At 43.2% G+C, this 16,657-nt stretch overlaps 1 long non-coding RNA gene across 31 annotated transcripts in view; it reads right to left on the bottom strand.

The window, feature by feature from the left end:
* LOC107131356 (uncharacterized) overlaps positions 1 to 16,657 on the bottom strand; it is a 248,533-nt gene that overhangs the window by 71,164 nt on the left and 160,712 nt on the right. Inside the window, exon 8 of one of the 31 annotated variants that reach the window (XR_009494357.1) lies at positions 848 to 1,023. The exons of the other annotated variants lie outside the window; for them this stretch is intronic. This is a non-coding gene — a long non-coding RNA (uncharacterized lncRNA). The remainder of the gene's footprint in view (positions 1 to 847; positions 1,024 to 16,657) is intronic. 31 annotated transcript variants of the gene reach the window in all.

Genomic DNA, 16,657 nt, shown 5'->3' on the forward strand with positions numbered 1-16,657 from the left:
ATCCTCATGGACAGAGGAGCCTGGCGTGCTACTGTCCATGGGGTCACAAAGGGTCGGACACGACTGAGCGATAAGCACAGCACACAGTGAACCTAACTGAAGGCCTACCCATTCCCTTCTTTTTTCTGTAAATCTGCTGACGTGCAGACTTGATCTTAAACAAACTATCTTTCCCATGTGCTTATGGAACATGGAAACCAGAGGAACTGGGAGCTGGGGACCTCCTTGTCTTCATTTACGCTTCAAAGAAAAAGTAACTTCCTATTTAGGGATTCAAACTTTTTGTGCTATTTATTCTGTAAAATTTGGTCTTATTATTCTCTTTTGGAAAATTTTTTTTAATGATTCCATGACATATTGGGACACACCAAAATACCCAAAAATGCCTCATCCTAAAACAAAGACATTTGTTGACAAGAAAAGTTAAGAGGAGGAAGAAATAAAACCATGTTCTAGTTTTATTTCCACTTAAAAGAGCAAAGATTCTGGGAAATTTATGTATGTTAAATTTATAAGTGAGCCCTTTTCCCCCCCAAGATTTATTTGGCGTGAAAAGTTACTTCCTGTACTGTAATCATAAAATAAAATGTTATTTACTCCTGTCATAACCATTCACACACTTCCTGTCATAAAAACTTGAACTTGGCTGGAATGTTAAATAAAACATGCAAAAAACTACAGGTAGGAAGCGACTATATAAATACCTATTATCAGTGCATATTCCGATTTAAGAAAAGAATCACCTCTTCTTGGAAAAACTAGTATTATGCTTTATCATCTTGGGTGACTAAATCCCACTTATGGCCCACAGAAGGAACTTAAAGGGTAAAAAGCTTGCTCTATTTACCGAGTTCAGTCAATAGTTTTCTGGCGGCTTTAGGATGCCTCCCAGGGGCGCTCTGTGTGTACCGGGCTGCCGCGTTCTGGAGGGGTTCATGGCCCAGAATCAGAGTCGAGGAGTCAGAACGCACACAGGGTCGGTGTGACCGCTGTTACAGGCACGTGCGTGTTCTTCTTCAACGCCTGCACGTTTCCAAAAGAAAACAAGCTTCTAAATCCTAGGCTTCCGTGTGTCTAGTGGGAAAAACCGAGCCAGTGTACACATACAACGCTAGAAGAAAGTGTGTATGAACAGATTTGTTTACAAAACAGGGCCCAGCAAAGCCTGTCTCTCAGCGCCACAGCAGGATCCATCCAGCAAAACAAACAGGCAGACACGGGAGAACCTACAGGACTAGCTCTTCTTTCTGATGAAGGTATGACAGCTGGTGAATTATAACTGGGCAGTAAGTTACAATGTGGCTTCGTCTTGAACTGGGAATATGTCACAAAATCCACTTTCACACACATGCACGCACACACGCATACACAGAGGTGCATATAAGTCTATATAGCACAATGGCTTCAATGCTCCTGCGGCATTAGAGTCTCTAATTTATTTCTTCACACAGGCATCTTCTCCTACCTTCAATTCTATATGTTTCTATCTGGAAAGGGTGGTTTGTCCCTCTAAACTCATCAGGAAACAACAAAACCAAATGAGTTCTATTTATTTTAGCCTAATTAACTGTATGGCCATCTGACCAGGCTGGAAAGCCTGTACCCGACTCCCTTCTTCAGGGACCAATAGGTTGCCAAGTCTAGTCGGCACCTGTTCCCTGTTAACTACTGTTTCTGTCCTCTCCCTCCCACGCTTGCTTCTAATAAATATGCCGGACCCTTATCACTTTGTTACAGTGTGACAACCTTTTTGATTGGTTTACTTGCCAACAAGCAGCTTTGTGGCAGTGAAACACAGACAAGAGTGGGAAGATCGGCTTCTGGGTTTGACTCTGCCAGATGCAGACCACGTGGTCCTGAGAACGTTATGCAGTCTCCTTGGGACTCGGTTTTCTCATTTACAGCAAGAAGAAAATGTCAGTCAAATTATATGCTCTGATGTGGGATATACACAGTCCCCACATATGATCTTCTGAAACTCAGTTTCCTCAGGGAAATGCACACCTTCAAAACTTTCAGTGACTTTGCTGAAGTTTAACTTCTTCAGCCTGAACTGAGTGTGAAAGTCTCATAAAATGAACGGCACTGCACAGATGCAATAGTGACTCTAACAGGGGTCATTTCTTGAGGTGCGTGCACGATGCATCATCCAGGAATTTTATGTACGTGACGCTAATCCCCACGACCACTCCACAAGGTGGTTTTATGACTACATTATACACCAAGAATCTGAAGTTCTGTGGACAACTTGCCCAAGGTTATAAAATCTATTAAGTGTCAGAAACGGCATACAAAATCTGACTGTGGTTAATTATAAAGCCCACTAAATCATCCTGAGTGCTTTAAATGTACCATAAGATGAGAGGGGGGTGTTCCTAACTACTTGAATGATCATTCTCTGAGTCCCTGTAGATCCCAGGCTGCATAAGAAAGCACCAATCATCCGAATATAAAGACCAATGATGGCACGTCCCTGGTGGTCCAGTGGTTGGGAGTCTGAGCTTCTAATGCAGGGGGCGCGGGTTCAATCCCCAGTCAGTGTACTAGGACCCTACATACTGTGCAATGTGGTCAAAATAAATAAAAATAAAATTAATATAAAAAAACAATGACAAAATGATAACTTAGTATTTAGTCCTCATTAACATCAGCATCCATTATGCTCACTTTCTTGATGGGTCAGTTCAGTTCAGTTGCTCAGTCGTGTCTGACTCTTTGCAACCCCATGGACTGCAGCATGCCAGGCCTCCCTGTCCATCACCAACTCCCGGAGTTTACCCAAACTCATGTCCATTAAGTCAGTGATGCCATCCAGCCATCTCACATTCTCTGTCTGACTGGTCAGTACCACAGAATAAAAATGCAAATACAATGAAGTTCACTTGTAACATGAAACTATACAGTTTCAACCAAAGCTGATAAAAGTGACCCAGGGAAACCTGTGAGTCACACACAGTCACTGAGAAATAAGGATCAAAGGGAGTTTCAACAATTAACAACCGAGGAAGCAAAAGTCAAGAGAGATGAATGCACAGGGGGTAGGTTCTTCAAGAGAATGGTTTGTGTATCAAAAGATTAAGAGAGGTCCTTTGGGAAATTAATGCTTATTAACAAAAATCACCCTCTTTATGGTTCTGCCACAGAAGTGACCAATCTTTGGTCTAAGAAAGAGCATATTGTTGCATCATAGCCCAAATTTCTGTTATATAATGTAAAACAAACTGAGATTCAACTTTAAAACATTTTTTCAGGACTTAATTCCACTAAAATCTTTTAAAAACTTTTTACTGTTTAGTTAATTCTCTAAAAGTAAGTTTTCTGGTAGCAGTTATCTTCAGATGATAAGACTTCTTGAAATGGTAGTAACAGAAAAAAGGAAGAATAAAAGGATTACTGATATGCAAATAGTAGTGAACAAAAGATTACTAATTCTCCAGCCCACAAGTGGAAAGTAATGTCTTAGGTTTCCTCTCTCATTTCAAGATTCTTGGGCTTACCTGGCCCAGAACACCCATAAAGAAGATTCGCTCATCAGCTACATGCCCTGGTCCCACCACTGTGTCTGTGGTGGCCTATATACGACATTCCCATGGCATTAGCTAGCCTTTAGGCAGGTCTGTCCAGGCAAAGCTAGACTCTAGTCTAGTACTAGTGAGCTCTGTGTAAATCCTAACTTTACAAGAGTCACTGCACCTACTCTATGGTGGGTTAGTCACTATGTTGGGTCCGACTCTTGTGACCCCACGCACTGTAGCCTGCCAGGCTCCTCTGTTCATGGGACTTCCCGGGCAAGAATACTGGAGTGGGTTGCCATTTCCTTCTGCAGGAAGTTCAGTTCATTCAGTCGCTCAGTCGTGTCGGACTCTTTGCGACCCATGAATCACAACACGCCAGGCCTCCCTGTCCATCACCAACTCCTGGAGTCTACCCAAACCCATGTCCATCAAGTCGGTGATGCCATCCAGCCATCTCATCCTCTGTCATCTCCTTCTCCTCCTTCCCTCAATCTTTCCCAGCATCACGCTGTTTTCAAATGAGTCAGCTCTTCACATCAGGTGGCTGAAGTTTTGGAGTTTCAGCTTGAACATTAGTCCTTCCAATGAACAACCAGGACTGATTTCCTTTAGGATGGACTGGTTGGATCTCCTTGCAGTCCAAGGGACTCTCAAGAGTCTTCTCCAACACCACAGTTCAAAAGCATCAATTCTTCGGCGCTCAGCTTTCTTTATAGTCCAACTCTCACATACATACATGACCACTGGAAAAACCATAGCCTTGACTAGACGGATCTTTGTTGACAAAGTAATGTCTCTGTTTTTGAATATGCTGTCTAGGCTGGTCGTAACTTTCCTTCCAAGGAGTAAGCATCTTTTAATTTCATGGCTACAATCACCCTCTGCAGCAATCTTGGAGCCCAGAAAAATAAAGTCAGCCACTGTTTCTACTGTTTCCCCATCCATTTGCCATGAAATGAAGGAACTGGATGCCATGATCTTCGTTTTCTGAATGTTGAGCTTTAAGCCAACTTGTTCACTCTCTTCTTTCACTTTCATCAAGAGGCTCTTTAGTTCTTCTTCACTTTCTGCCATAAGGGTGGTGTCATCTGCATAGCTGAGGTTATTGATATTTCTCCTGGCAATCTTGATTCCAGCTTGTGCTTCCTCCAGCCCAGCGTTTCTCTCAATGTACTCTGCATATAAGTTAAATAAGCAGGGTGCCAATATACAGCCCTGACGTACTCCTTTTCCTATTTAGAACAAGTCTGTTGTTCCATGTCCAGTTCTAACTGTTGTTTCCTGACCTGCATACAGGTTTCTCAAGAGGCAGGTCAGGTGGTCTGGTATTTCCATCTCTTTCAGGAAGTTACCAGGAAGTTAATCCAGCTACCTACCTACCTATCTCTACCTTTTTCCCCAGAAGAGTTTATAATCTGGAAGAATTTTGCCTTATAATAATTCAATTAAAAAGGGCTTCAGACTTCCCTGGTGGTCCAGTGGCTAAGAATCCGCCTGCTAATGTAGAGGACACATGTTCAATCCCTGGTCCGGGAAGATTCCACATGCTGCAGGGCAGCTAAGCCCACGAGCCACAACTACTGAGCCAGAAAGAAAGTGCCGCTCACCACAAGTACAGAAGCACATGTGCAGCAACAAAGACCCAGCATAACCAAAAATAAATACATAATTAATTAATTTTTTAAATTTAAAAGATATTTTAAAGAAAGGCCTCAACGGTACATCAAGATCCCTCCTGATATGCGTATATACACCTGTGTACAAAATTAAACAGTTTTGGTTTCTACCAATATCCTTCAATCAAAGGTTCAGAGAAAAACTGTTTTGAAAAGATTTAATGGGATTTGTAACATAAAACCTCAAAAGCATATTACTGACTTAACCAAGACAACACTGGAATACAAAATGTGGTTGCTGTGCTTTTTCTAGTGACTATCATGTCGACTTCCAAGAATTTAATAAAATACTGTTGTCTCCTATGCCAGAGAAACCCAAGAAGGGACACCCTCGGGAGACTGAGTCTTAATGCGGTGAATTCAGAGGCATGTGGTAAGTGATGAGAACATTATTAGTGCACTTGTGGCCTTGCAAGATGCTTGCTTGCTGTAGGGATCTTGGCTTGTTACTTGAGACAGTGGTTTGGTGATGCTCCGAAACAGCTCCTTCTCTCTGAAAAGCAAGAGGTGTTACTCTTCCTAAGGAAAAACCCAGAGCCGGTGATCTAAACCTTAGCGATTCTTTTTCATATACGTGCGGAGGCCATACAAGCTCAATAATGCACCATGAGAAATTAATATGTTAAGTAAATACAAGAGGCTTTGTAGAATTCAGCAATCTGAAACTGGGGCATGGGGTGAACTGAAGTAGGATGGGAAGAACTGGTGGCAGTTCAGTGGTTTTGAACTTCTGACTGTGATCCCAAAAGATTTTCAACACTGCCCTAGTTTTCCAGAAAGGGTTTTGCAGCACTGACCCCAAAGGCAGCAAAATGTCATTGTCATAGTGTATATTAATGAAGGCCATTGTTAATGATATGCTCTCTTTTAAGACTAAACAGAAACTGAATATGCAAGTGGATAATGCAGAGCCATGCTGCAGTTCCACTTAAGTCCTCAGAAGCAGTGAAGCCTGTACTTCAGAAGCTTGGGGTGGAATGCTTGTTTTGGAGAGCATTCAACGGACAGCATTTGGTTTCCTCCATTTAACCAGGTCACCCAGGCATGGAATGCACAGCTCTGCCAGACAGAGCGTTGTGGATGCCTGAGAAACAACGGCCCTGTCCGGGCTACTGATGCGGAGAGAGGCCATGGTTTCCTTTTTCTCTGCTTTGAATGGCAGCCTTGACGTCACAACAGCTAGGAACCGCTGGAGGGACAAATAACAAGGCTCAAGCCAAGAGTGCCCTGCTCTGTTGCAGGACCATTTTCATCTCATTCTCTCATTAGAAGCCTCTGGGCTGATAAAACAGATCTTTGACCATATTAATCGTCACCTTTAAGAAACCTGGAGATAAAGAACAGTTCTTGCATTAAGCTGATTTCTAACCAAATAGACTCCCCAGGGAATGCCTGGAGTGATGCTGCTCAAGGCTGAGACATCTGCATTTTCCCCAAGGAGCTGAACTTCCTGTATTTCAAAATGAACCTTTTCAAAACAGGGCTGCGACAAACATTATGAGACAGGCAAGGAGGACAGGAGAGCTGGCAGTTTTTGCAAGAGACTTACATTCCAGGATAAAAACATCCTTTAGGGATTTTATAATTTAAGTTCAAGCAATTAAACATGCGCATTTAGCACCCAACTGCAGGTGTCTGAACAAATGGATGAAAACTGTTCAGCTGCTGGCGGGCTTAACTCACCATTATATAAAATGAGTTGTCTGTCTAAGTCATCATAGCAGTTTGAAAAGCATGATCTTTCACGTTTCAATCTTACTTCAAAATTATAAATTATATTTAGCTAAGTGAGTGTCAGATCATTTCTTTTCATTATAAATGCAACGGTAACTATAGACCTATACTGGGCAGTCGGAAGGCAGATCTGAAAGTATTGTGTCTCTACTTTCATGGAACAGAGAACAGCTTTCTGTTACCCCAAGTCTGCCCAAGTCCAGCCCTCTGCCTTAGGGCCAATAACAACGTTCACCAAACTCCGACCCTAGCCTGAGCCCACGGTGCTTGGTCCTCTGGGACAGCCGAAGCTGGAAAGCCAGGGGCTGATCTCTGAGGTGCGGGTGTGTCACAGCAGCACAGCAACGCAGAGGGCCATGGAAACATCTGCTCCTCTGACGTCTGTGCTTGCAGTTCAGCAGATTGAATGCCTAATGGCAACCCACTCCAGTATTCTTGCCTGGAGAGTTCCATAGACAGAGGAGCCTGGCGGGTACAGTCCATGGAGTCACAAAACAGTCAAACACGACTGAGCATCTGAGTACTGAGCTACGTGGCTCCTTTTAGAAGCTTCTTCTTTCCTTAATTTGATGAGCACTCCCAAAGCATAACCTCCCTGTGGTCGCTGTGTCCATCTCACTTCAAGAGAATAACCTGCTATGAAGATTTACTCACTTTCAAAGATAAAAGAGGGTAGCATTTTTATCCAAAACTCTCCTTTAAGAACCCCCCTGGGGCAGAACACAGCCCTTTTGCCTGCAGGCTGCCTTGAACATCTCTGATTCTCTGCAGGTATCTGAGGCCTGTTTGGAATTTGGTCTTTGGATTCTAGTGATCTTACCTCGGTAGAGAACAAACTCTGTGCCTTGTTCCTGTTGTTTTAAAAAGAAAAAACAAAACAAAACTCCAAGTATTTTCAGTGATTAAACAGCGGAAAATATACAGCAAAAATTACTTCTTGACTACATTTTCTTTCAAATGATGATTAGGCTCAAGAGGTGAAACTTATTTTAGCCCTACCCTTGTTTTTTTTTTTTTTTATAAAAAGCTTTTTATAGTTTAAGAATTATAATTAAATTTCCTCTGATTTATTAAACTTAGGTTTTCAAAAAGAGAATGATGGGATTTCTTAAACTATTAAGTTTCAAAAACGAAGACTACTTATTTTTATTCTAATATAAGAGATGAGAGACTGAGAGGGAAAATTTTTTCCATCTGTATTTTGATTAGAATTTTTTAATGTTCAAATTTCTGGTAATAAACCACAGTAAACAACCAGTCATTCATTAAGAGGCAACTATTGAAATGGCGATATTTAGAGGAGAAAAAATAAAACATGATGTGATTAAAACCCCACGCACGTCTTCACTTCAAGGCAAACGCTGTGCCCATCTGGGTATTAAGAAAGTGCCAAATATCACTGGGATCTAGATTTAACTCATGTCATAAAGAAGCACTGTGTTTCATTTGTTTACAAAGGACCTGGAACCTCATGGAAATGATAGTGGTGATATGGACCTGAAGAGAACTCAACAGTAAAACGAGGTACTGATTTATAAATTATTTAAATACGGAATCAGTCACAACATGAACTTTCAATGATCTACTGCTCCACTCTTAAGGATAAGAGGTAATATTAAAGAATGTTAACTTTCGGCTGTAATAGGTCTCTGCTCTAATTTTCTCCTCTGGAAATCTTTAAGGGTTAGTCAGTTTAAAAATCCTGGCTACTTTTAAGTCAAAAGGGCCAAAGAAGAGGAGACACAGTTTGTCCTGAATGGGCTCAAAGACCGTCCTAAGGAGTTAAGCCCTGGATGTGTTCCCTGAACTGAAGGTGCTGTCTCTGCTTGCTTTATGGTGAGGTTTGGGAAGGACTGAGCTCCAGAGCCCTCTCTCCAGGTGGCGGGAAGTAGGAAGTGCCCTGAGCCAGCCACTTCCAGCACACGTTCCAGGTATGCACATTCAGAAATGAAACTCAAGCTGGCCACCCTGCCAGCCAGGATGCCCACCCTCAGCAGGGATGGGGGTTTTCCTTCCACACTTTTGTGCCCACTGAGTCTCACGTGAACAGAAGACCTGATCCCTGATTTCAGTATAAGAACAATGATGGGAATTTTCCGTGAATTTTCTTTAGGAACCGATGGCTACCATAAATCCCACGGAAATGAGCTTTCCCTTTACAAATTCCTTTGAAAATGGCAGACAAAGGCATATCCTTGCGCTAAACTCATTTGTAAATAAGTTTTTCCTGTAAGTTTATTACAACACAACCGACAGTCATCATCCAATCCTATAATGCACATGTGAGACATTGGTTTTCACAAATGATCTTTTGTGATCGTTAGGAAAAACTAACTTTCTATCTATTCTTTACCTACATGAGAACAAACATCTCCAAGAGTGATTCTAAGGTAAGTAGCTTTATAAAATCAGTCTTTTTTTTTTTTTGGCCATGCCGCATAGCATGTGGGATCTTAGTTGCCTGACCAGGGATCAAACCTGTGCCCTCTGCAGTGAGTGGAAGAACAGAGTCTCAACCGCTGGACCACCAGGGAAGTCCCTAAGACCAGGCTTTATGCTTATAAACCTATCCTCCAATTGGCAACAACAGCTCTATCATTCCCCTTAGTTTCTACTATGTACACGGAGAGGCAAACACCGGCTTTATTGATACTCTTTACTGTTTCCGATTTTCTTCTTCTTAGCACATCATAACCTGCGATTGCCTGTGTGTGTGTTTGTACACTGTTTTGCACAAACACTGTGGGATAAATGGAAGGAAGGGAGGGACGGGGAGGGAAGCGGAGAAGAGAGCAGTAGAGAAGGAAGGGAAGGCAGGCAGGGAAGGGAAAAAAACACTGCAACAGCAGCTACACTGGTTTTAAGCAAAGCAAAGAAGTACTGTTTCATCAGATTCTTCATTTATAGAATTTAAGATTCTTTGTAACTATGATCTCATCAAATCTCATAGTAACCCTAAGTGAACATGAAATTAAAATTATTGCGTATCACCTAGAGGCACAAAAATGAGGAACAATTAGCTCCTCTCTCTCTCACGTTTTAGCTATACAGCAGCCACTACGGAAGACAGTTCTCCTCACTGACTTCTCAGGGGGTGTGTAGAATCAGAGCTGTATTTCTTAAGAACTGTGACCAAGGTCCAGTATTTCTCCCCTTTTTATTCATTCAACATGTTTTGGAAACTGACATGGAAAGCCTGATTTTTAACTTTGGATATATTCCTGTGAAGGAAGAACTAGTTCTCAAGCAGTTCTCATTTTTACCACCCACACACAAATGCACATTCTGATGTGAAGGATGCCTCTCAATGAGGAAACTGCTTACCAATAATAAGCAGCGTCACCCACTGGGGCACAGAGCAATGTCAGACCCGATGACTGGGAAGAACTGATGTGGTGGTCCCTCCCACTGCCTAGCTCCAGGGAGAATATCCAAGGTGTCCTCCTCACACAACATATCCTATGATGATACGACGGACAACACCATCAACACAGGGCCGAGGAGGACTCACCGGCACTCACACAGCCCGTGACTGACGGAGCAGAGGCGTCGCCCCAGGTCTCACAGGCTGCGTGTGCTGAGCTCACCTGGCCGCCAGGCTGCTCGCTGCCCAGACTCTGAACTGACAGGGCTGCAGAAGTGGCAATGGAGTCACGTGCAATGCAGAGAAAGTGTGAACACAGACAAGCCCAAACGGGTCATCATACAGTTCTGAAGCATCTGGTCTAGGAACAGTTGCAGACAGCAAAGTTAACCTGCTGAACTGAGTGCAGCCCCAATCGGGTCTGTTTTTGTCCCAACTGCCTAGAGTCCTTCCATCAGGGCAGAGGCAAACCCCAGGTCCCATCTCAGCTGTCGTGGGAATTATGAGAATTAAAAGAAATAATGCACGCCCTTGTGCACCTTAGCACTGTGGCTCTCCTGTGAATGCGACACCCAACCCCAGTTCCCATATGAACACAAGCAGACCAACCTTGGAAATTCAGCTTCCCTCTTGCTGAATCCTTTCTCTCGGTTTTTCTCGATCATTTTATCACAGTGTGCATTCGGTTCACAATGCACTTACCATTCTTCTCATGACAAAAGTAATAAACCACTCCCTGTACATTCCACACTCAAGCAGTTTATAATTCAAGATTTTTTTCCCCTTATGCTTATAGTTTTTTTTTTTTTGACTGACCACGGTTTAGAAAGTATGGCACATTCACAACCGTAGCAAGTTACATGCATGGCACCTACTAGCTCAGAGTTAGGAACCAAGAGTTATGGAGAAGGCAATGGCATCCCACTCCAGTACTCTTGCCTGGAAAATCCCGTGGATGGAGGAGCCTAGTAGGCTGCAGTCCATGGGGTCGCTGAGGGTCGGACACAACCGAGTGACTTCACTTTCACTTTTCACTTTCATGCATTGGAGAAGGAAATGGCAACCCACTCCAGTGTTCCTGCCTGGAGAATCCCAAGGACGGGGGAGCCTGGTGGGCTGCCATCTATGGGGTCGCACAGAGTCGGACACGACTGAAGTGACTTAGCAGTAGCAGCTCGGAGTTAGCTGGGCTAACTCACCTGGGTCCTGACCCGTATCACCGGTGTCCCAGGAATGTGACTTCCCCATCATAACCCCCGTAGCGATCAGCTGTGACATGCTGGTTCTGTGGGTAGGACGTCATATGTTCCAGCTCCACTTGCAAGAGTGTGTCTAGGTCCAAGTGTGGCCTTGTGACCACAGCAGAGGTCCTGACCCCCTGCAGCCAGCACCAGAGGGAGACGGAATCAAGGCCAGCGATCTATGATCTAATTCTAGAACCAGTGCGAGTTTGCCAAAGGCTCTGAGAGCAAATCATGTTTTCCCTGCCTGGAGCTTGGTTTCTGTGCTTTGAAAAGGATTCTTAGTATTTATTGCAATAAAATTAACCACTTTCAAATTTCTGCCAGATCCCATGGAGAAATATGGTTTATTAACACAAAACAAATGTAGTGCTTGAAAGGCAGGAGACCCAGATTACAGTCCCTGGCCCACTACTGGCTCACTGGGAAGCTTTAGGCATAGAACTTAAATCAAGTGCATCATTTTTAATGCGCACAGAATGGACACTTGGTAGGTGGGGGCACCCTGTGAGATCTCGGGCCAGTCCAGTGGTGAAACTAAGTCAGCTCAGACAAGGCCCTTTGCCAGCGCCTGCGGCCTTGAGTGCTGTTTTGTAGGTGGTTCAAGGTGGCCATGCTGCAATGTGACCCAAAAAGGTTTTGAAAGCTTGAAGCTGAAGGAACTGGCTGAAACCTGTCCTTGAAAAGAGAGGCAGTCCCACATATTAGCTAAGAGCACAGCTTTTAGGAGCCAAATCTGTGCATTCAAATCCGGAGTTTAGTTTCTGAACTTTAGTTTTCTCATCTGTAAAATATGAATAAATACCATCTATCTGTTATAGGCTGTTTTAAGGATTAGATGTCTTAATTCATGTAAAATAAGCACTAGGTAAACATTAGTTATTAGCTAAAAGTTAACAAAGTATTAAAATGAGATATAATAATTAAGTATGTATTTTTTTAGTTTCCAATGCAAACTTATATAGTTTCAGTTGGACTGAATGAGACTCCCTGAGAGAGGTAATAATAAAATACCCAAGCTTATACAGCCCTTTAGAGTTTGTAAGACACTTCCCTCTATTTTCTCCAAGGCTCATATTCTTCTCATTTATTTTTTTACAAGTCACACTTCAGCAAAGTGACCAGAAAGATTGGAAAAAAGAAAAAAAAAATGCCAATCAATGGGTTAAACAGCATTCTACAAATGGCCGGAGAAATAATACTTTAGCTGCCATCCATACGCTGGTATCTTCATCAGAGACCTTCCTCTGAATTACAAACTTGAATGTCTACCTGCCAACTCAACATCCCCAGTGGAATTATAACAGGCATCTCAAAGTTAACAGGACTAAACAGAACTCCTTGTAATTTTCCCCTTTCCCCATAAACAGGATACTGGGTAAACTGTGATACAGTCACACACGCGGGAACGCTGCAGCAACGTATACAAAGGAGCTGCAGCTCCACTCCCAGCGACATGGGTGAGTTTTATAAACATAATACGGAAGGAAAACATAAGCTGCAAAAAACTACACGTGGTGTGATACCACTTTCTGGTATCTCCAAATACCTTTAGCAATGCTCATTTATGTGATAAAATTTATACATCTTTTAAAAAAATCAGGAGAATTATAAACACAAATTTCTAAACTGCAAGGAGGCCAGAGAATAGCAGGAAGGAAGTACAAAGATCCAGAAGCATCTGTACCATTCCAGTTCCTAAAGGAGGAGGTGGGTCACTGGAATGTTTTAAAAAATTGTGCTTTAGAGCTTAGTTGTATGTTATGAGTAATCTCTTGTATATATCAAATAACAAACCAATTAAAAAGACAGAACTACAACTCATAAAATGCACTGTGCTGAAAGTTACACTTCAAAACAAACTAACCCATGAAGGAAAGTACATCTCGCTAAAAATATGAAGAAATTAATGTTTACTAGTAAAGTTGGATATGGAATATAATTATTTTTACAAGGATGAATAAAACATACAAGTGTTTTACGAGAATCAAATGCCAAGGGATAAAATGATTAGGCTTGTGGAAGTGGAAGTGTTAGTCCCTCAGTCGTGCCTGACTCTTTGCGACCCTATGGACTGTAGCCTGCCAGGCCCCTCTGTCCAAGGAATATTCCAGGCAAGAATACTGGAGTGGGTAGCCATTTCCTTCTCCAGGGGAACTTCCCAACCCAGGGATCGAACCCGGGTCTCTTGCATTGCAGGCAAGATTCTTTACTGTCTGAGCCACCAGGGAAGCCCTGGACTAGGTTTAGAGGTCAGAACAAATTTATTTGTCAGGGGTTCTTTTTCTATTTTGGTAGGCTTTCTTTTCTTAAAAACAAAATGGGTTGGTTGATATTACTTGTTTAGTGTTGTCTGTTTAGCAGATGGTCGGTCCAAGCTGCCTAGGATGAGAACCTCTCCCTACCCTGCCCAGGCTCAGGCCTCTGGAGGCTCGTCCAGGAGCTCAGCGCCACATCTGGTGAAGGCCCGTGGTTTTAGAGTTCCTCTTCTTTCCTCCATCAGCACTGACAGCAGTGATTTACTGTAGACAAGCTTAGGACGTACAGGATTTCTTATTTTTTAGAGCATCTAAGTTGCAATTCTTAAAACACATGTAAGAGTCCGTTTCAGAAGGAAGTGACCAAGCTCAAAGCAGCACCCGGTATGATACGCCTTCTTTATTTATCTGTTTGAACAGGCAAGGAAACAAAAAGAGGCCTGTGCATTTCTTGGGCTTTTCAAACAGGAGCTGAATCTATTTGAATGGCCAGGGAGGAGAAGACAGTTTGACTTAGATTTGGCATGGGTTTAGGGGAAGAAATGTCTTTGTAGCTGGTCCTAAATATTATGGCAACTTGGACTGAGTCAGTCTCCAAGGGAGAAGTTGCCACATGTTGTAACAGAAGCCACTGGGCTTGGCAAGGAAGGGAATGAAAGAATTACAATGAATCCATCATGGCGAAGATGCACTGGCCAGGACCATGGCCTGTCCTCCTTTTCCATGGCTGATCAGACCAAGCACTGCCCTTTCAAACCAGTCTTTATCATCATATTGTAAAGAATACTAAATGCTGAGATTAAAATTAATTTCTAATGAATTTTTAAGAAGAACTTTTTCTTCCTCCTTACTGGAAAAAAAAAAAAAAAAGTAAACAATTCAGAATAGAGGTTCAAAAGGAGGAATGCCAGCAAAATAACTGAGCTTAAGAACGCTGAGAGGGAACATCTCTCAAATGCATTTATTAATTTTAGACCTCCCATGAGATAAGACTATAATCTGTTTTGAAGCATGCTTCCTCCCCAACACTTAAATTTTTGAAAATTAGATTCTTGCTTATCTGTCTCACTGTTTTGACTGGTCATTCCCAAACATACACTGCCCAGCTTTGACGCTTTCCAAAGCTAAGAGGACGTGAAGTCTGGCACAGAGAAGGCTGTGAATCTGCATTTCTTGCATGGCCTAGAGTTGGATGTAAATTCTAAGACTTCTTACATTTACAGTAATTTTTCAGTCAGTGCCATCATAACTTACTATGTCCAAAAGGAAAAATTAGCTTAAAGTTACTGAATACAATATCTAGCTTTCATTTATGGATCAAAGGAGAGGAAGTTTAAGGAAAAAGAGACAAAATATAAATCACACAGTTTCATTTTACAAAGTGGTCTTCCATGTATACCACGTGTTTCACTAAAAAAAGACAGGAGATGTTTATGAGACATGTAGGTGACAAATTAAGGGATATGTGTGTGTAAGACCAAGAAAGTGTGAGAGAAAGACACAGAGAAAGAGACAAAGAGGAATGTGGGATAATGGAAGAAGCAGCGAGTTTAAGGAATGTTTTAAAAATACACAACTGATGACCCCTTAAAAGCACCAGTCTTACTTAAATGGTGTCCTAGACCAGTGTGGCACACCAGCTGTGAAAGTTGGAGATCCTGACAGATCACGACAGCGATGTACACAGTACTGTGCAGACTTCTTTTGGGAAGGAGAGTTACTCACGGAGTCATGTAGGACTGACTGGGCGCAGGTTGAGAGGTTCATCTGAAGGAGAAAACACCCTGGAACAGGTGCCCAAGGGCTAAACCCACGTGTGTCCAAGCTACCCTCAGTAGGTCGGTGCTCTCCCTGCCCCGCCCCTGGCGCCATGGGTATTGGGGAGTGATCCCAAAGAACAGGACGAGTCCGCTGATCACTCAACATCAATGTGATAAGCATCTCCTGTGTGTCAGGCCCTGCACCTGGTAGATACTGAAGTCTGATGGTGAACCCAGGGGGAAACAGTCCCTGCACTCACAGAGCTTACAGTCTAGCAGGTAGGAATGGTAGGCACCAGGGAGGTGCCAGCAGAGTGACAGGGAACACGGCTGGCTGGGGTCCCTAGACAAGGTTTAAATCCTGCCTCGGAAGCACGAGCTCCCTGGGTCGCTGCTTTCTTTACATGTAAAATGGGATGATAATGTGAAGAAGATTCCACAAGACCATGTTTGTGAAACACTTAAAACAATCCCTGACGCACCAAAGGCCTGCTAAATGGCAGTTACGAGGGGCAGTTCCTCAGAGAACCAAGGGACACACATGAAGAGTCTGCAGAGCACAACCCAAACTGCTGGACAAGGTGCTAGGCCACATCACCGCTTCCTCACGTTTCTGCATGAATTTTGGCCAGTCAGGTGGCCCCCAGTGTCCCTAGGCTAGACAGGAAAGTCTAGTCACTAAAAGCATACCCCGGCAAGAATTTACCCCACAGTGTTCCTACAATGGGAGTGTTTTCTGTTTCTCAAGGAGGCAGCAAGGGAAGTATTACAGGAAGGCCTCTTGAAAACTAACATACAGCATCTTCTCTTTTAAAGCAAGCCCTACCAAAGCACCCCTACCAAGATGAATGTTCTGGACGGAAGCTCCCCAGGGACAGATGAGGGGGCGACGTTCAAGACCTCTCGGGCCAAGGAGCAGTGGGATGGATGTGTGCGGAGCATGCTTCTGGGGCCAGGCGGCCTGGGCCCCGCGCCGGCTCGCACGCACTGGCTGTGCAGCAGTGCCCACGCTGCTCGCTGGGACCTGGTGTCTCAAATCTGGAAAGGGGGGTGAATATCAGTTCTGATCTCACTGGGTAGTTGTAGGAATTAAAATAATTAACACCTGT

The sequence above is a fragment of the Bos taurus genome, chromosome 4 (assembly GCF_002263795.3).
Source record: "Bos taurus isolate L1 Dominette 01449 registration number 42190680 breed Hereford chromosome 4, ARS-UCD2.0, whole genome shotgun sequence".
In the NCBI taxonomy this organism is placed as follows: domain Eukaryota; kingdom Metazoa; phylum Chordata; class Mammalia; order Artiodactyla; family Bovidae; genus Bos; species Bos taurus.